The sequence below is a fragment of the Kogia breviceps genome, chromosome 2 (genome assembly GCF_026419965.1).
Source record: "Kogia breviceps isolate mKogBre1 chromosome 2, mKogBre1 haplotype 1, whole genome shotgun sequence".
NCBI classification, from domain to species: Eukaryota; Metazoa; Chordata; class Mammalia; order Artiodactyla; family Physeteridae; genus Kogia; species Kogia breviceps.
The window spans coordinates 163,477,301-163,496,265 of NC_081311.1; the positions used below are offsets into that span (position 1 = coordinate 163,477,301).

The 18,965-nt window shown below is 42.3% G+C and overlaps 1 protein-coding gene across 1 annotated transcript in view; it reads right to left on the reverse strand.

Annotated features, from left to right (window-relative positions):
- HECW2 (HECT, C2 and WW domain containing E3 ubiquitin protein ligase 2) overlaps positions 1–16,245 on the reverse strand; it is a 408,801-nt gene extending 392,556 nt beyond the window's left edge. Inside the window, exon 1 of the mRNA XM_059051743.2 lies at positions 16,162–16,245. The gene's annotated coding sequence lies outside the window, so the exon portion shown is untranslated. The remainder of the gene's footprint in view (positions 1–16,161) is intronic.
- Between the last annotated feature and the right edge of the window lie 2,720 nt (positions 16,246–18,965).

Below are 18,965 nucleotides of genomic sequence, written 5' to 3' on the forward strand. Positions count from 1 at the left end.
TTTACCTCAATTAACTTCTTCAAGCTACACATGGATTTTTATTAAAAAGCATGTACCTATGGGAGGGGTGAATAAAACAGAGATAACAAAGATGAAAAAAGATAATAAAAATTACATTTCAAAATCTTGAAAGCAAGCAAGCAAGCAAGAAGCTAATCAAATGTAACATCACAAGAGTAGTAAGCAGTTGTAAAATTCAGTAGGAGGGAGAAGCACTTTCAGAATGGCCAAGTAAGGACCCCCAAAAATCTGATCCTCCATAAAAGCAACGAGAACACTGGCAAAAATTGTCAAAATCAACTTTTTCACAATTTTGGAAATGAACAAAAGGCTTACTACGTTATGAGAATGATTAAGGCACAAAAAATGGTTGTGTCACAATAAGCATAGTGAGCTTAGTGACATTTTCATTTTCCCTATTTCCAATCACTCTCTCCCCAGCATCATAATACCCTTAACAATCAGCATCATTACAGCCACAGTGACTGAAAAAACCCATACTCTAGCAGGCAACGGAGAGAGCAAAATGGGTTTGGAGTTCCACAAAATGGCTCTATGCCAGTGAATTGTCACTATTTGACCTGGCAGTTACTTGGAAAAGCCCAGGGCTTGTGTTTGTTGGACCTAACTCAGAGATCACTCAATGGAAAAAGCTCTAGCCCCATAGCATTTGTTGAAAACACTCAGCTGCAATTGTTTAACAATACAGATGTCTATGGCAGCAATACCAGCTGGAGCAAAGAAGAGGCTGGCTTAAAAACTTAAAAGAGAGATCTGGACAACAAAATGTCCATGGAAGGATTTGAAAGGCTCTGACATATTCCTTGTGACTGAAAAGACCACATTCACATGCAGCACTGTGTACGTACCTAAGAAATATCTCAGGAGACCCCATTCTTTCAGCTCTGGCTGATCTTGAGGTTCTGTGCATGCAGGAAATGAAGGTTACAGCACAGATGTCAACTGCCTGGCTACTTGTTGAAGGCATGCCCCAACATGCACATAGAGATGCTCAGCAAAGACTGAGATACTTATTGGTTTCAGACATTTAAGGAAATCTCTGTCTAATCATTAACTGACCACTAAGGGAACCAAGCAAAAATTCAGTAGTCACATGTGACAAGAAAATAGACTTTCCAGAATTTATTCAGTAAAGTCAGTAAATAAACAAAAAACAGCAACAAAGAGCAAACACACCAAACTTGGGGGAGGTAGGAAAATTTGATTCTCAGAATTGCCATATGATATTATTTGAAATGCCCATTTTTCAATAAAAACTTAAAACATACACAAATAAACAGGAAAGTATGGCCCACACACATGAAATAAAGTAGTTAAACAAAATATGTCCCTGAGAAGCCCAGATTTGGGGCATACCAGACAAAGATTTAAAAATACTAAAAATACGTTCAAATAACTAAAGGAAACCATGTCTAAAGAATTAAAGGAGAATTTTAAAACATTATTTCACCAAACAAAGAATATCAATATAGGGATTTCCCTGGCAGTCCAGTGGTTAAGACTTCGCTTTCCAATGCAGGGGGTGCAGGTTCGATCCCTGGTCAGGGAGCTAAGATCCCACATGCCTCGTGGCCAAAAAACCAAAACATAAAATAGAAGCAAGGTTGTAAATAAATTCAATAAAGATTTTAAAAAAAACAATCAATATAGAGATAAAAATTATGTTTAAAAAGAACCAGATTAAAATTCTGGTGTTGAAAAGTACACAACCTGAAATGGAAAATTCACTAGAGGGGTTCAACAGCAGATTTTAATAGGCAGAAGAAAGAATCAGTGAACTTGAAGATATGTGGATTAAGATTATCCAGGCTTAGGAACAGAAAAAGAATGAAGAAAAATTAACAGAGCCTCAGAGATCTATGAAACTACAGATATTGTATCATGCCGTGCACACTGGGAATTCCAGAAGGAAAGGAAAGAAACATTATTTGAAGAAATAATGGCCAAAGACTTCCCAAATTTGATGAAAACATTAATCTATACATCCAAGGAGTTCAATAAACTCAAAGTAGGATAACTAAAAAGAATCCACACCAAGACACATCATAGTCAAAATGTCAAAAGACAGAGAGAAACTTGAACACAGCAAGAAAAAGGCTCATCACAGGGCTTCCCTGATGGCGCAGTGGTTGAGAGTCCGCCTGCCGATGCAGGGGACACGGGTTCGTGCCCCGGTCCAGGAAGATCCCACATGCCGTGGAGCTGCTAGGCCCACGAGCCATGGTCGCTGAGCCTGCACGTCCGGAGCCTGTGCTTGCTCTGCAACGGGAGAGGCCACAACAGTGAGAGGCCCGCATACCGCAAAAAAAAAAAAAAAAAAAGGCTCATCACAAGCAAAGGATTCTCAATAAGATTAACAGTTGATTTCTCATCAGACACTGTGAAGGCCAGAGGGCATTGGAATAACACATTCAAATCAGTGAAATTTTAAAAAGTTAACCAAGACTTCTAAATCCAGCAAAATTATCCTTCAAAAATGAAGAAGAAATTAAGACATTCCCAGCCAAGCAAAATCTGAGAGAATCCGTCACTATCAACTCTGTCTTACAAGAAATACTAATGGGAGTTGAGGCTGAAATGAAAATCACTAAATATTAACTCAAATCCACATGAAGACATAAAGAGAATTGCAAAAGCTAACGACAAAGTTAAATGCAAAGTACATTATAAATGTATTTTTGTTTACAACCCTTTTCTATTTAAAAAAACTACATAGGACAATAACTATAAAAGTGTTAATGATGGGCTTACAATGTATAAAGCAAGGAATTAAGCCATATTGAAGTAAAGTTTTTGTATACTTTTGAAATGATGTTGAAATTGATCTGAACTAGATTGTTTTAAATTAAGAATTTCACTGTTAATAACCAGGCAACAGCTAAGAAAATAACTCAAAAATAATCATAACAATATTATCAGGAATGACAGAATAAAGGCCTATGAAAATTATCTTCTCCAGGAAAGCAACAACAAGAAAATTTAAATGGCACACTAGAAAACATATATATTTAATGCAAGACAAGTAATGGAGGAACTGAGGAACAAAAACAACATAAGACACACAGAAAACCAATAGCAAACAAGGCAGATATATATCCATCTGAAAAACAGTAATTACATTAAATGTAAATAAATTAAACACTCCAATCAAACATTCTAGTTAAACACTCACCAAAAGGCAGAGATTGGCAGAATATATTTTTAAATGATTCAACTACTTGCTGTCTAAAAGAGACGATTTAGATTCAGAGACACAAATGGGTAAAAGTAAAAGGATGGAAAAAGATACATTATGGGAACAGCAACTAAAAAAAGAGACTGAGTGACAATGCCAACAACAGACAAAATAGACTTTAAGGGGAAAATGGTAACTTGGGAGAAAGAATATTTTATAAAGATAAATGGGTCAATTCAAAAGGAAGATATAATGATTACAAACACATACGTTACAAGGGGCTGCAAAATACATGAGTAGAAACTGACAAAGTTGAAGGGAGAAAAAGACAATTTAACAACAATAGTTAAAGATGTCAATACTCCATTTTCCATATTGGATTGAACAATTAGGAGATCAACAAGGATAGATATGCACCAAAAGCACAAGAAAGGAAAAAAAAAGATACTTGGGCTTTATCAGAACTACAGACTTTTGTGCTTCAAATGACACTGTCAAGAGAGTGAAAAGACAATCCAAAAAACAGAAGGAATATTTTCAAGTCATATGTCTCATAAGTATCTAGAATCCAGAAAGTTACCAAAAAAAATCTGTACAACACAAAAATTCTTAAATAAATAAACTTATTTTAAAATTAGCAAAGGATTTGAAGAGACACACCTCCAAAAAATATACACAAATGGCCAATAACCACACAAAAAGATGCTCAACATCATAAGTCATTACAGAAAAGCAAATCAAGACCACAATGAAATACCACTTCATTCCTACCAGAATGATTAAATCTAAAAGAAAAGCAATAACAAGTGTAGGTAAGGATATGGAGAAATTGGAACCCTCAGACATTGCTGACTAAAATGTAAAATGGTGCACTCACTTTGGAAAACTGTTTGGCAGAGCCTCAAAATGTTAAACATAGAGTTACCATATGACCCAGCAATTCCACTCCTAGGTGTATACTCAAGAGAACTGAAAACATATATCTACACAAAAACTTTTACACAAATGCTCACTGCAGAATTATTCATAATAGCCAAAAACTGAAAACATCTCAAATGTCCATCAACTGATGAAGGGATAAACAAAATGTGGTATATATACTATAAAATTTTTTTTGGCTATAACAGAAGAATGGCCTGCTAACACATGCTACAATGTGGATAAACTTTGAAAACATTATGCTAAGTGAAAGATGCTAGTCACAAAAGGCTACATATTATATAATTCCACTTTTATAAAATGTCTACAAGAGGCAAATCTATAGCAACAGAAACTAGAGTGATGGTTGCCAGGGGCTGGAGGCAAGGGAGATGAGTGACTGCTAAGGGCACTGGACTTCTTTTGAGGGTGATAAAAAGGTTCTGAAATTACAGGGTGGTGATGGTTGCACAGCTTTGTAAATATACTAAAACCCACTACACTGTACACTTTAAAATGATGGATTTTATGGTATGTGAATTATATCTCAACAAAGCCATTATTTTTTTAAATCAGTGAAGAAAACGAATACCTACAGAATGACTCACCAAGATAGAAAATAAACTATATTCTGTCTTATAATCAGTACAGATCACTGACCCAGACTGTGGTGGATGTAAAGATGATAATAATGTAAAGATAAATAATAAACAGTGCTAATCTTTAAGGAATTTAATTTTTAACAAGAAGTATAATCAATAATAAAACTTTGGAAAGAATTTTGATTCCTTCACCTAGTTTTCACTCTCAAAATATATAAAATGCTAATTTTACCATGACAAACTTTAATAGCAAACTCAATTCCAGCTAACTTTAAATATTAGCCATGACTCCCCTGGTGGCACAGTGGTTAAGAATCCACCTGCCAATGCAGGGGACATGGGTTTGATCCCTGGTCCGGGAAGATCCCACATGCCGCAGAGCAACTAAGCCTGTACACCACAACAACTGAGGCTGCACCCTAGAGCCTGTGAGCCACAACTACTGAGCCCACGTGCCACAACTGTTGAAGCCCACGCGCCTAGAGCCCGGGCTCTGCAACAAGAGAAGCCACCACAATGAGAAGCCCATGCACTGCAAGGAAGAGTAGCCCTCACTCACTGCAGCTAGGGAAAGACTGCACGCAGCAACGAAGACCCAACGCAGCCATAAATAAATAAATTTTTTAAGTATGTTTAAATTTTTTTTTAATAAATAAATATTAGCCACCACCTAAATTCAACAACCAGATGCTAAAGGTAAATTAACTCGAATTCCATCTCCAGTCACACTTCTCTCCAAGCACAGTAAGTTCCAAGCTGTGGTCCAGCCTCCCAGCTCTGTTGCACTGTGTGATCCTAGCTTGGGGGTGCCAAGAAATTTCCATGACCTCATTTCCTCACCCTGGACCCAATTCCATGCTTACTTCCCCTTCAGATTTTACAGGGCCAAAATTTTATGCCTTTAGGCATCTAACTCTTTCCTTCAAACACCATTAGTTACTGAGGTTCTTCAGACATATATTTTAAATCAGGTCATCAAAGCAAGTGCAGCTCGCTTCTTTTATGTCTTTTTATTTCTTTTACTTAGTAAAGATCCAAAATGGTCCTTACCAGGACCAAAAGGCCTCTCCCTGTGTTTGGTGCCCTGCACTAAAAAAGCCAGGTATTCACACCACCACATATGTTTTGTTGCTCCAGAACGGGGGTTACAAAACAGATGCAGGCAGCATATGAATTTTGTTTGGCCTGAGCCATTCTAAAAACATTTTAATTACCAACATACTATACCCAAGAGATGTTTTATGTACAAACTTATATTTTTAGCTTCATTTAAAAAATCTGACGATTTGGCCATGCTGCACCCAAATTCCCATGTGGCAACAACTGGGTGACCTGAGTGGTGACACCTCCTTTCCCTCTGATGAAGAATGCCTCTCCACCATCCTCACCACTCCACAAGGTTTCCGTGCACAGCACTTTAAGCAACTTTCACTTGTGTCCTGCTGGCTCTGGAGGGGTTGGAGTATGAGAACCAAGTCCAAATCCAGAGAGTTAGAAGTTGTTTCTAATCATAAAGAGAAGACCTTTTCCCTTATATTTGGTTTCAGGTTGCATGACCACGTTCCTCTACCTTTGCCAAGCTCTCCTAGTTTCTCACTCCAAACTGCTTCAACTTCCTGTAATCACCATCACGTCTAACATCTGTACCACTCACTTACTTAAATTACCCTGGGGCACTCCTACATAATTCTGGCCTGGCAAGAAGCAGTGTTAATTCCAGGCCAACACGACAGAAAGCACTGAGGATCTCATTCACAGACCAATGAAATCTTCATTTCCAGACTCACTTCTCTTTGAAGATAAATGCTCCTCCTAAATTTCTGAATTTTGTGTTAATAATAAAATGCTTCTCAAACTTTACTGTGTATAGAACATATCTGAGGATCTCGTTAAAATGCAGATTCTGACTCAGTAGGTCTGGCTTCCGGGTCATGCTGATGCCACTGGTCTGTAGACTACACTTTGAATAGCAAGGAGTTAAAAGCCTTACAAAGGAAGAAGAAGGTTTCTGATATGGGAATTATCTCAATGAATCAGACCTCCAAGACTTGACTTTCTGCCATTTTAAAACTACAAAAATATTAATCTTTTAGCATCTGTGCCAACTTAATATCTGATTTATATAAATAATAGCCTTTCATAACGGTCCATGAAAAAGAAACACATGGCTCCTTCAGCCATAGGCATTGATCATTGTATATGTATTCACTTCATGATCAATACTGGGCATTATACAGAGGTATCAGCCAAGTTTCCATATCTTCAGAGTACTTGGCAAAAAGACTAATGGCAAACAAAATAAGTAGTGCACCACCTAAAGCAGCAGATGATTAAGGTCTTAATTGTAGGCTATAAGATAGTGATTCCCAAGAGTGGGGCATATTAGCATGTGGGGGGAAGGTATCAAACTAAACACACTGCCCTCAATCCCCTCCCAGATTAGGATACTCACCCCACCCCCAATCTTATTGCCGATCATAACAAAGGAAGCTACATTTACTTCTAGAAATGCCATCTTCTTCATAAGAGTAAGATGGGGGGAGGGGGATGATGAAAAGCACCACTTTTAAATGACACACAGAAAAGTAGGTAGAACGGGGTGGGCATTCCAGGTGGGAAGTGTTCCTGTGGTAAAAGTGCTGAGGTGGAAATGAGTCTGGGGTATTTATGGAATGGAAAGAGGACCTGCCTCCTGGAAGTAAACCAGAGCGCTCCACCTACCATCGCCCCCGTTCTAGGTGGAGGAAGCATGGAAGTGATCTCCTAAGAACTGGATGACCACTGTTAACAACCTTAAAAAGATATTTCTTCATACAAAGGCTGAACTAGTTTGCCTCTCAGGTCCCTTCCAATTTTTCCTCAACTGCAGAACAAAATTTCAATTTTCCTCTAACACGGCATTCTAACCTGAATCACGTGCTTTGCCTGATGTTGACCATGAGAAATGAGTGAAGAGAATGTGAACATGTAGAAGTGGATGTGTATACACTGAAGAAAAAGAGAGCCTAAGTCATTGCATGGGGTTAAATTCCATGTCTGCTCTACACCCCTGGTTCTTTGAGACAGCTCTCGAAGGTCTTATTTTCAACTCTGTCGTCAATCATCTTTGTGACTCTTCTCTGAGCCCTGTCCAAATTATCCTCATCCTTCTCACATAGGCAAGGGATGAATTACACTCCAGGGCTTCCCTGACCACCCCATGTAAAGGAAGTCTCAGTTATACTTCCTTCTCTATCAAGGTCCTCCTCTACAAAGCACTTAATCACACTTTCAACTATGTTTTCTTCACTTTTTACTCACAAAATATTTCAAAATTACATTCAGAAGATCATACAGTTCAGAAGTTAATATAAAAGTAGCCGAGGGGCTTCCCTGGTGGCGCAGTGGTTGAGAGTCCGCCTGCCGATGCAGGGGACACGGGTTCGTGCCCCTGTCCGGGAAGATCCCACATGCCGCGGAGGGGCTGGGCCCGTGAGCCATGGCCGCTGAGCCTGCGCGTCCGGAGCCTGTGCTCCGCAACGGGAGAGGCCACAACAGTGAGAGGCCCGCGTACCACAAAAAAAAAAAAAAAAAAAAAAAAAAAAAGTAGCCGAAATACCACCACCCTAATGTAAAAATATTTACATTTACATTTTTGCCACATTTGCTTTGCAATTACATATTTACTTGTTTATTCACATTTTTGTTGCCATTGCCTATATCCTAATTCAATTTTCTGTTTCATCTGGTTAGGGTCATGTCTGAATACTGACCTCTTTTATACCTATCACTCAGCACAGAGCCTGGCACATGTAAGACTCTCAATGTTTGTTCAATGAATAATGCATGAATTACTTCTGTCCTAGAATGAAATAATGGCCATCACTACAGAAGACTTATTAGACAAAAGACAATGACTCCATCTTTATTAAAGTCCAAAAAAAAAAGAGAGAAATGGATCTTTTTTTCTTTTTTTTTTGGCCTCACCTGAGGCTTGTGGGATCTTAGTTCCCCAACCAGAGATTGAACCCGGGCCACAGCAGTGAAAGCCCGGAATCCTGACCACTAGGCCACCAGGGAACTCCCCAAGAAATGGACCTTTATTGAAGGATGAGGGTTAAAATTTAAATGTATGCTATAACTGGATATTCCACATTAGAGTGGGTTAGCTGAACAAGAAACAGAACTTCCCTAGAGGCCCTTATCCCTCTTGCCCTGGATAGCACATATGTCTGCTAAAAGACATGGACAGAGAGGAGATGAGCTCTCAAAGTATCTTCTAGTTTAAAGATGCCAACTCAATAGCTTAAAGAGGTAAAGAACAAAAGAAGAGAGGGAGGCAGGGAGGGGAGAAAAGAAGGAGAGAAGGAGGTAGGGGAGAAAAGAAGAGAAGAAGGGAGGGAAGGGAAGGAAGGAGAGGAGTCCTATGCAAAGAATCCTAGACCTCTAGAGAACATTTATATTTTTTCTAGGTTAGGTTGGAGGCAATACAGATCGTGTTCTTAAAACCCTCGAGTATCAAGTCCATTTGCCTGAAATGAAGCCAAGCCTAAGGAAAAAGTATAAGAAAAGTCATGTCCAATTGTCAGACTTCTCCACCTCCTTTTACCTATACTCCCGGCCAGCCAGTAACTTAACACAAAATACTAAAAGCCTGGGCTCCTCCCACTGTGGTTCTCTACACACTCTCAAATATTAAGTATACACTTGTACTCCCTCTGCATCAACTTTATTGGATGGATCTAAGTTCTATTCCTTTGTGCTCTTATTCTTCCAATAGGTCACTGAGAGGTATTATGCTTCTGATTTAAAGGACTGTCCATTACTGAAAATATTTCCTCAACTCTTTTTTTTTTTACCTCCTCTACTCTTTATGGTCAATGTGGACCTCCGACTTTCTCTAATGAAAAAAAATGTCTCAGTCCTATGACTGTGGCGGATTGTTTTATTTGTTAACAATTCTTCCTTCCCTCCCTGTCCTTGACATGGTTCCCTGTGGGCAGAGTTATAGTACTGAGGCGTGCCACTTGATACAAGAGAAATCATTTCTAATCCGCGTCATGAAGAAACATTTTTCTTGCTCCACAGATATCTTACACCACAGATAAAATATCATATGAGCACCTTTCCCCTAAACAGCCAGGGTACATCAGCACAGAGAAGCAGCCTTATACTCCCTGCCCATCACTTTGCACAGCACATGTGGGGCCACAATTTGGCTGTACCCAGTTTTCACTTTCTTTTAATATTTCCTCAAGATCAGAAGGTGCTACATCTTCGCTGTGAATGGAAGAGCGTGTGGATTGGCTTCTAGGTACAACTTCTTTTCTTCATGAACCCATCACCTTCTTATCTGTACATGAAACTTATGCTCTGTCAGTCCTGCCTCCTGAGGACTTTTCCAATCTCATATAGAATGGTTAACCAAAAGAAAAATCTCTTCCCCTATAGCACGAGTTTTCAGCGATAAATGAACAAAGCATCACCAAGTGCTCCTCCCTGAACAAATGCCAAAAGCTGATTCATTCTCTGCATGACATCGGTGGTTTCATCCAACCATAAAGTGAAAATATCTGCTAGCGTGTACTTGATAGTAATTGCTCTTCCCCACTCCACTGATATTATGCAACAGCCAACCGTGTCATTTGACAAAGGAATTCTGTCAATAACTGCTGGTTTCTCTCTAAGGATAATGTTTGTCTTTAACTTTCCAGCTGATTTTCCAGGTATCTCTTCAATAAAATGACTTATACTTACTTTTGTTACAAGGATCCTTTAATGAAGCTACTAGAGTTTTAATCTCTTACCTACCGTTAGCAGTATAATACATTAATTTTGTAACAGAAAACATTATTGGGTACTTGCCCTGGGAAACTTGAATAGTATAACAAGGAAGCCACTGTGCTTTGTTTGAAAATGACACCAAAACATCCATGGCTTCACAGACAAAGTTTCACAACAGGCAATGACTGGGGACTAGGAGAGAATGGATGGCAAGCCCAATAAAAAGCAGTTTTGAGATAGTCACCATCATACTTCCATATGCACTGTTCCATTTCAGCTACTGTTTTGAAATCATCACTCTCACAAACGTCCTTGTTTTTACACATACAGATACACATTTTATATTTGGAATGGGATTTGGTTCTGTAAGTATGTTTATGACATTCTGAACTGCAGCATTTACATTGCTATTTTCATCACTATTTTCACACTGCAATGAACCACTTTTGAGCCACTGATCTATTTTTGTGAAACTGAGTTACAATTTAAGACCAGCAACAACAAACTATGCTATTTTAACGAATAAACAATAAGCAAATGACATAGAAAGTTTATTAGCCAAGATGAAGTGCACCATGATGAAGTGCTTATGAAATGTAAGCTACATTGACCAGTGCAGTCTTCATAGCATGAACACAATTTTTCATACCATAATAACTTTTAAGAACATAATGGGATTTCTGCTGAAATTATAATGACTCTCACATCTCAAGGTCCTACATGCTCTGCCACTCCTACACCATCTTTCTGATTCACATTTCAAAGTGCCCCCCCCATCACCCCACCCCCGTGTGTTGGTCGTCTTGCTAACCTTTGAACACATCCAAACACATTCTCACCTTCAGGTCTTCGCACTGGCTGTTCCCTCTGCCTGGAACACCCCTCCTCGGGTATCTGTAGAGTAACTTCTGTCACTTCCTTTAAGTCTTTGCTTAAGGTCTCTTTCGTCATGAAGGCTACTCAACTACATTTATCCTGTTCTACTTTCTTTCTTCCACAGAACTTATCCCCTTCTACCATGCTATATAATTTGGTTTATTGTGCATCTCCCACTCCTACCCCTCCACTCCCAACTGAATGAAAACTTCACAAGGGCAGGTTTATTCATTCAGCACCTAGATTCATGGAAGGTGCTCAATAAATAGTAGTTGAATGAATGAATGAATAAGTGAAATTTTTTCACTGCTTTTCCTTTTTAACCACCAATCTGTCTGTGGATCTTACTTTGAGAATTAAACAGAAAATGGAGAACTATCAAATGATTTAAGCAAGAGAACTACACAAGGTCAGAAGATGATTTAAAGTTTGGAGAGGCTGGACTTTTTTTTTTTTAGTTTAAAAGTCAACCCATGGGGACTTCCCTGGTGGCACAGTCATTGGGAATCAGCCTGCCAATGCAGGGGACACGGGTTCGAGCCCTGGTCCGGGAAGATCCCACATGCCGCGGAGCAACTAAGCCCATGCGCCACAACTATTGAGCCTGCGCTCTAGAGCCCGAGAGTCACAACTACTGAGCCCGCGCACCTAGAGCCCGTGCTCCACAACAAGAGAAGCCACCGCAATGAGAAGCCTGTGCACCACAACAAAGAGTAGCCCCTGCTCGCCACAGCTTAAAAGAAAGCCCCCACACAGCAACGAAAACCCAATGCAGCCAATAAATAAATAAATAAATATTTTTTAAAAAAGTCAACCCATGAAAAAAATGAGAGTCACAATTTTCCAAATGACTAGGTCTTTGTAAGTAGTTAATTTCAACCCCACAATATACATATCTATAGATATATGATCAATGTTTGTATATATACACATACACATATATGCATGCACACATTAGACATATGTTGAACAAATCTAGAAGAAGCTAAGGACATTTTTCCATCATATGGGTATTCTTCATATAAAAGCTAATGATTTAGGTAATAGTTAAGACAACCATCCATCATAATTCTCCTGGGATAGCCCAGTTTATACTGTTTGATCTGGTGCCCCTTCCAGTTAGTATCCCCTTTTACTCTCAAAAGTGTCCTTATCTGAGCAAAAATAACTACATGGTTATCCTACTCATAAAGAAGATGCATACATTTCTTCTTATTCAAGCATGCCGACCAAGCTTTTGAGGATTTTAGTGGAGTGGGTGTGGAAAAAGTGACAGCCATAATTAATTGTAACAGCTACTGGCCAGCACTGCAAGTGAACTCTTTCAAACAGGCAATTCTTTAGCCAAGGAGCACAGCCATTGTTGAAGTACATGCCACAAGCTTCACGTATCTAGCTTTGGAACTCAGATCCCCACCAGGTCACCTGCACAATCTCCAGCCCCTATGAGAATGTTCACGTGATGAGTGGGCACAGCACATTCTTCTCTGTAAGCCCTTTGTCTTAAAAACTGAGACCCAAACCCAAGACTCTAGTCAAAAGAGAGGGCAAAAAACAAAGGCTCTTCTATTATCCTCATGGCCCAGAGGGCTTGGAAACTAGGAGAATGTGGAGTCAAGTCTTCACAACGACACATGTGTTTGGTCTCTCAGTAAATTCCAAGAACTTGACCAAACACTAGATCTTGAAACTTTCATTCACATCTGCAAAAGCCATGCACCCATCAGGTCTGCAAACAGAATTTTGTTGCAGCTGCTCTCCCAAATCATAGGAGTTGTCCCAATTCATGCCAGCCCTAGGTAGACAGGTATTCATTCTTATTGTGCTCGAAGACAATAATAACCTGGGCTCAGAGCCAGAGGAGACACTTAAAATGTCAAGGAAAAAACTATTTTATTTCTTATATGTATAAATAGATGACAAGCAACCAATTACGTCAGTCTTTTGTCTTCCTTGCTATTTCTTTTTTCCTTATGCATTTTTTGGGTTTTGGGGTGTTTTTTTTTTTTTTAACTTTCTTACCTTTGCATTTAACAAATTAAAGACTGAAACAAAGCCAGACTCAAAATTTGAAGTCAGGAGAGGGTGGTGAAGAAAATAGTGAAGATTCCTTAATATCTAGGGTGACCACATAATTTATCATCCAAACCAGGGCACTCTTAAATGTGAAAGGGGATGCATTTGATAATTCAGATAGGTCAACAGGAAGAAACCAGGACTACTGCAGGCTAACCAGAGGATGTAGTCACCCTTCTAATCCCTCATACATTTTCCCACACAAAAGGCATCCTGTGTGTAAAAAAGTAATTCTGCCTCTGCTACATCAACCGAACCTCAAATATAGTCCTCTCTCTTTCAGGCCAGGCCTGGCTTTCCACAATGGAGCTGGAAATGTTTTCACTCCACCCTGCCATTCCCTATTCGTGCAAAACTGGCTCCATTTTTACTCAAGAAAGCAGGCAGCAACACACTAGAATGTGGATGCAGGCCAGGTGCCCAGTAAGCCCCAGGCCTGGTGCCTCGGGTTTCTCATAAAGGAATACTTCACAAGAAAGAAAGCAACCTGGTGAGAAGGTACACAGATACCAGCCGCAGATTTAACAATCTGAATTTGAATGTTAGACCCTTTTGTTGATGCCAAGGCACACGCTGAAACTGGACAGAGCCCGAAAGCCACCTCTCCAGCAGCACACATTCATCCAGAAGAAATGGCTATGGCATCTGTCCTCAACTACAGGTAACAACCTTGGTTTCTTTGCCTTTTGCTGAGAGCGATCAGTGGTGCAGAAGGATTTTAAAAAATTAAGAAAATATGTTTTTTTTTCCCTCAAGATCACAGTTCCCACGTTAAACAGAGCCAATGCTTACTTTTACCCCATACTTCCTGTTCGGGGGGGGTCAAACATTGCTCATGTTCTTCATTAAATTTAGTCCTGTGGTTAGTGACTATTAGTTTACTGGAATATTCTCCCTTACATGCATCCAGAGGGGAGACCAATTTTGCAATCTAGTTGGAATCTATAGCACATAAAGAATCTATAATGGTGGTAGGAGCAGAAAAGCTCCAGCTGGCTTATCTCAAATGTTCAGAATGACTGATTTCTTCACGCACTCCACAGTCATTCAAAATGATTCACTGCCCAAGGCTGTTCAACGCTGTGATGGAGGCAATGATAAAGCAAATGTCTTAGGTTGTTAAGCCTTATAAAAGTAGAGTACTACCCATAGCTGAGAGGCTCATGACAAATGCTGGGAGCCAGGGAACCACCTGTCACAGAGATGGTACAAGAAACTACTTTTGAACTCATGCAGATTGGACTAAAGTCCTTCCAGCTAGGAGACACTACAAATCCAAGGGGCCATTTGTATACAAGAACTGCTGTTTTCCCAGTGCTACGATAATCTTAAATTAAAAGACATTTTTGTTAATATAACTGTTTAAACTGCTTCACATAACCACAATAGAGGCCTAAATGGGCCAAAGGAATAATCAAAACAAACAGCTCAATAATGACTTTTTAAATGTTCAAAGAAAGAAGAAACTAACTGGTTAGGCTGCCGGATGATAAGGTTATAATGCCTCCTTTGGGAAATGAAAATTATGTCTTCCCCACCTGACCCCATCTCCCAACAGTGAAGTGGATAATTTCTGAAGAATACAATGACCCTTTATGCTGGGCTCCTCTTGTCTGCTAGGGATGCCATCTGTCTCCCACACTATATAAACAATCCCTGCAGGAATCTTCTGATGCCCAAACAGATTAGCAAACTCCAGATTTTCACACCATTAATAATATCCCCATCCAGATTAGGCTTCTTGCTTTAATAACTCCAAAGGTAAGCCTAATAACTGATCCTTTTTGTTTACAGGTAATGTAAGTGTCATTTTAAAGATAACCTCTCAGAACACACAGCCATCTGTTGGAGGGGGAGCGGGTGGAGCTCTCTCTAGGCAACAGAAGAAATGAGCCCTTGAGGGAACAGGAGAAATAGTAAAATGAAAATCGTACTTATGAGACAAATGAAAACATGAAATTTCACCAGGTCTAACAGAGGACTCTAATAATTACATTAAAATATTTTTCTTCCAAATGACAAACTAGAAAACTATTCAAAAAAAGACAAGTTTCACATTTTGACACAGGCATACGTACAATGAGAATTCAGAGTTTGCTTGACTCTAGGACAGTGAAAGCAGAAACCGTACTGGGAAGGCTAAAGGCCCCCAGGGAAGTTTGCCTGCCATTCACCTCTACCTACGAGGATTGCTGATGCTTGCCTTCTCCAAGTTTAATATCGATTGATCCCCTGTAACTCTGGGAGCTCTCTGTATTGCCTCCAAAGACTTCCAACTCTAAAAGAAATAAATGTACCTGTAAAGATGTTCCTAAATTAATAATAATAATCAAGGAAAAACACCTGAGCCCTGCTAACAGCGGAAAACACAGGCATGGAAGAGCCAGACCTCTGCAGTTGCACGTCCTCGGAAACGTCTACGTCTAAATCTGCAGCCCCAGTTTCCTCCAGGCCCCAAGCCCCGCAGAGGATGTTCACAACACGTTCCAAATCAAGAAGGAAAGGAAGCCTCCGCTCCCTCAAGTGACGCTCAGATGGACCCAAAAGTCTCAGCTCCCCGGGAGAACCAAACCTTGAAACACGTCCCAGTGCCTCTGACCCGCGTCTCTGGGCAGCGGAAGCCGAAATGTCAAATGAATGACCGCGCCGGGGCGAGAGGGAGGAAAACAAAGCCGCCTCCCGCTGTCCCGTACCTGCGGCGCAAGGGCCGGGCCAGGGCCGCGCACTCACCTGGGGCTCGGCGCCCGCTGCCGCCGACTGCGGGTGGGGACGGAGCCGCCGGGCGGCAGGGCGCCCCCGCAGTCGCCCGGACCCGCGGCCCCGGCGCCCTCCGGCCGGCCCGCGCACGCCGCGGGGAAAGCAGGCGACCGGGGGCGCCGCCACGCGTAGCATGCAGCTCCCGGCTGCGGTGGCCGCTGCCACGGGGCCGAGAGACCCTACGCGGACGTCTCCGACCCGGCGACTCCGAGGCAGCGACGAGAGACGCAGCGCGGAGCCGAGCGCGCCCGGCGCGCCCCTCAGCGGCTCTTCCCGCCGCCTTCCGTAGCGGGCTGGGTCTCGGCTCGCCTTTGTGCTGGCATCCTCCTTCGCTCCCAACGACGCCCGGAGCTCCCCGGGCGGCTCCGCGCCGCCGCCCACCCCCGGGTTACGCCGCGCCCCTCGCGCGGCCCGCCGATTCTGTCGAGTCAGCAGCGGCGGCGGCGGGGACGCGCGAAGCCATATCTCCCGCCCGCGCTCGGGAGGGCGCCAGGGGTCTGGGCGTCCGGAGCGGCTTAACGGGCGAGCTCGGCGGCCCGGGCGCGGCGCGTCCCCGAGCAGCCCTGCAGCGCCTGGCTCCCCGCCGCTTGCTCTCCAGGCGTCGCCTGCGAGCCGCGAGCCGCGCGCCGGCCCGCCCGCGTCGCCCTCTGTCGCCGTTCCCCGCGGGCTCGCCCGGCCTCATTCGCGCTGCCACCTTCCTCGGGCCCAGCGTGCCCGGTGCCCGCCCTGGCCCTCAGGGGGCGAAGGGTGAGGGCCGCTCACCTCCCGCGGCGTCGGCGCCCCTCCCGCTGGACGCCCGGGCGGCATCTGCCCGCACCTCCCTGCGGGGCGCTGGGCTGGGGGCTTCCTGCACGTAAGGGACCAGAGTGGGGGAGGCGGGAGGGGTGAGGGGAGAGGACGGGAGGGACTGCCAGACCTTGGCCAGTTGGACCTTCCCGGGGAAGGTGTGGCAGAGCGGGGCGGATGCAGCTGGGCGAAGGACGAATGCCGAGGCTGCGTTGGAGCGCGAGCTGCTCTCCTTCTGCGACGCCGAAGGACATGAGGGTTCCGAGAGGCGCCGCGGAGGAAGAAGAAGACCCTCTGAGGTCAAGCAGACTGGACTCTTCCTAAATCCCCCCGGAAGACTGAATGGAGGAGTGTCATGCCTCGGTTTCCCCAACTGCAAGGGCAAGACGGTAATACTCAGGTCACCTACACGGGGTGTGGTCATGATTAAAAATGGATTATTGAAAGCCCTCCCAGCTACTTTGCCTAAAGAGGGCACTCAAATTAAAAATTACCGTATTAATACTTTCAGCTTTCTGTTTACTTCTTTTGTAGCATCTTCATTGACTCAGTCCCACTGAGGGAAAAGAGTAAAAACGCTGACATATAAGACGATTACCCCCTATGCGTGATATATCTATCTGGATAAGGGAAAGATTTACTTGATTTTACAGTTTAACTACAACCATAGGAAGGAAGTCCCAAAACATTTTTTCCACGAATAATAGATATCCTTATTTACGGTTTTTTGAGTATGTACTTTCAGTATTATCCATTTCTCTGATAACAGCTATTCATTTTTCCTTTGGGAACTACCCCTCCCCCCTTGCCCATGAGTCTTTGTGGTTCCAGGATACTGACACCTCCCACCCTCACACCCCAGAACTGGCCAGTCTTCATATTCCAGACCACGGTGATTGGCTCTGGGATGGGCATATTGGTCCAGGAACTCAATCTGGGGCTTTTGCTGAATCAGTTCAGAAAAAGAAGCACTTCAAACTAGAATAACATTTGGAAGGATATAAGCCAGTGATAAGTACCACCAATGCCTGTTAAATGAAGTCAAGTCAACTCCAACAGAAGGAAAAGTGGAGGAGATGGGATGATATCTTTTGAGACTTAGGAGGCAAATATATCTGAAGTGAACTCTACCCACAAAGGCAAAAATCCCCCTCCTTTCCTCAAGGCAGTTTCAGTTGTGTTCTGTCACATGTCACAAAAAGCCCTCATTATTCCTCTGGATCTTTCCATCCCAGGCATCATTGCTAGGCTACTCCAATAAATTGATGAACAACCCCCCACGCCCCCCCACACACACACAAAAGAAAAAAAATGGTCCTATTCTTGTACTTGCTGGAAGAGTAGGGATCCCGAAAGATCCCACATGATGTTCTCTTTCTACAACTTGCTCTAGACTCAGCAACCCCACAACTGCAACCCTTAACCTCCTGTGTTGATTAAGCACTGTCTTACAATCTGGCTTTAAACAAAAAAGCATAAAATTAAATAGAGCTAAAATAGATCATTCTTGCTGCCCTTAGGTTTAAAAAAACAAAAACAAAACCTTTTTCTCTCACCTTAAAAGCAGTCCCATCTATCTTTAAAACTCTCTATGTATCAGGCATTAAAGTGGAGGCTGAGGCTTCAAATAAGGCTAATAGCAAAGTCATCTTAAAATCTCAGACTTGGGGGCTTCCCTGGGGGCTTCCCTGGTGGCGCAGTGGTTGAGAGTCCGCCTTCCGTTGCAGAGGACACAGGTTCGTGCCCTGGTCCGGGAAGATCCCACATGCCGCGGAGCGGCTGGGCCCTTGAGCCATGGCCACTGAGCCTGCGCGTCTGGAGCCTGTGCTCTGCAACGGGAGAGGCCACGACAGTGAGAGAACCAATATATATATATATATATTTATATATATATTTATATATTTATATATATATATATATATATATATATATATATATATATATATATATATATATATCAGACTTGCAAAAGCGTGTGTAAAGGTTAGGTT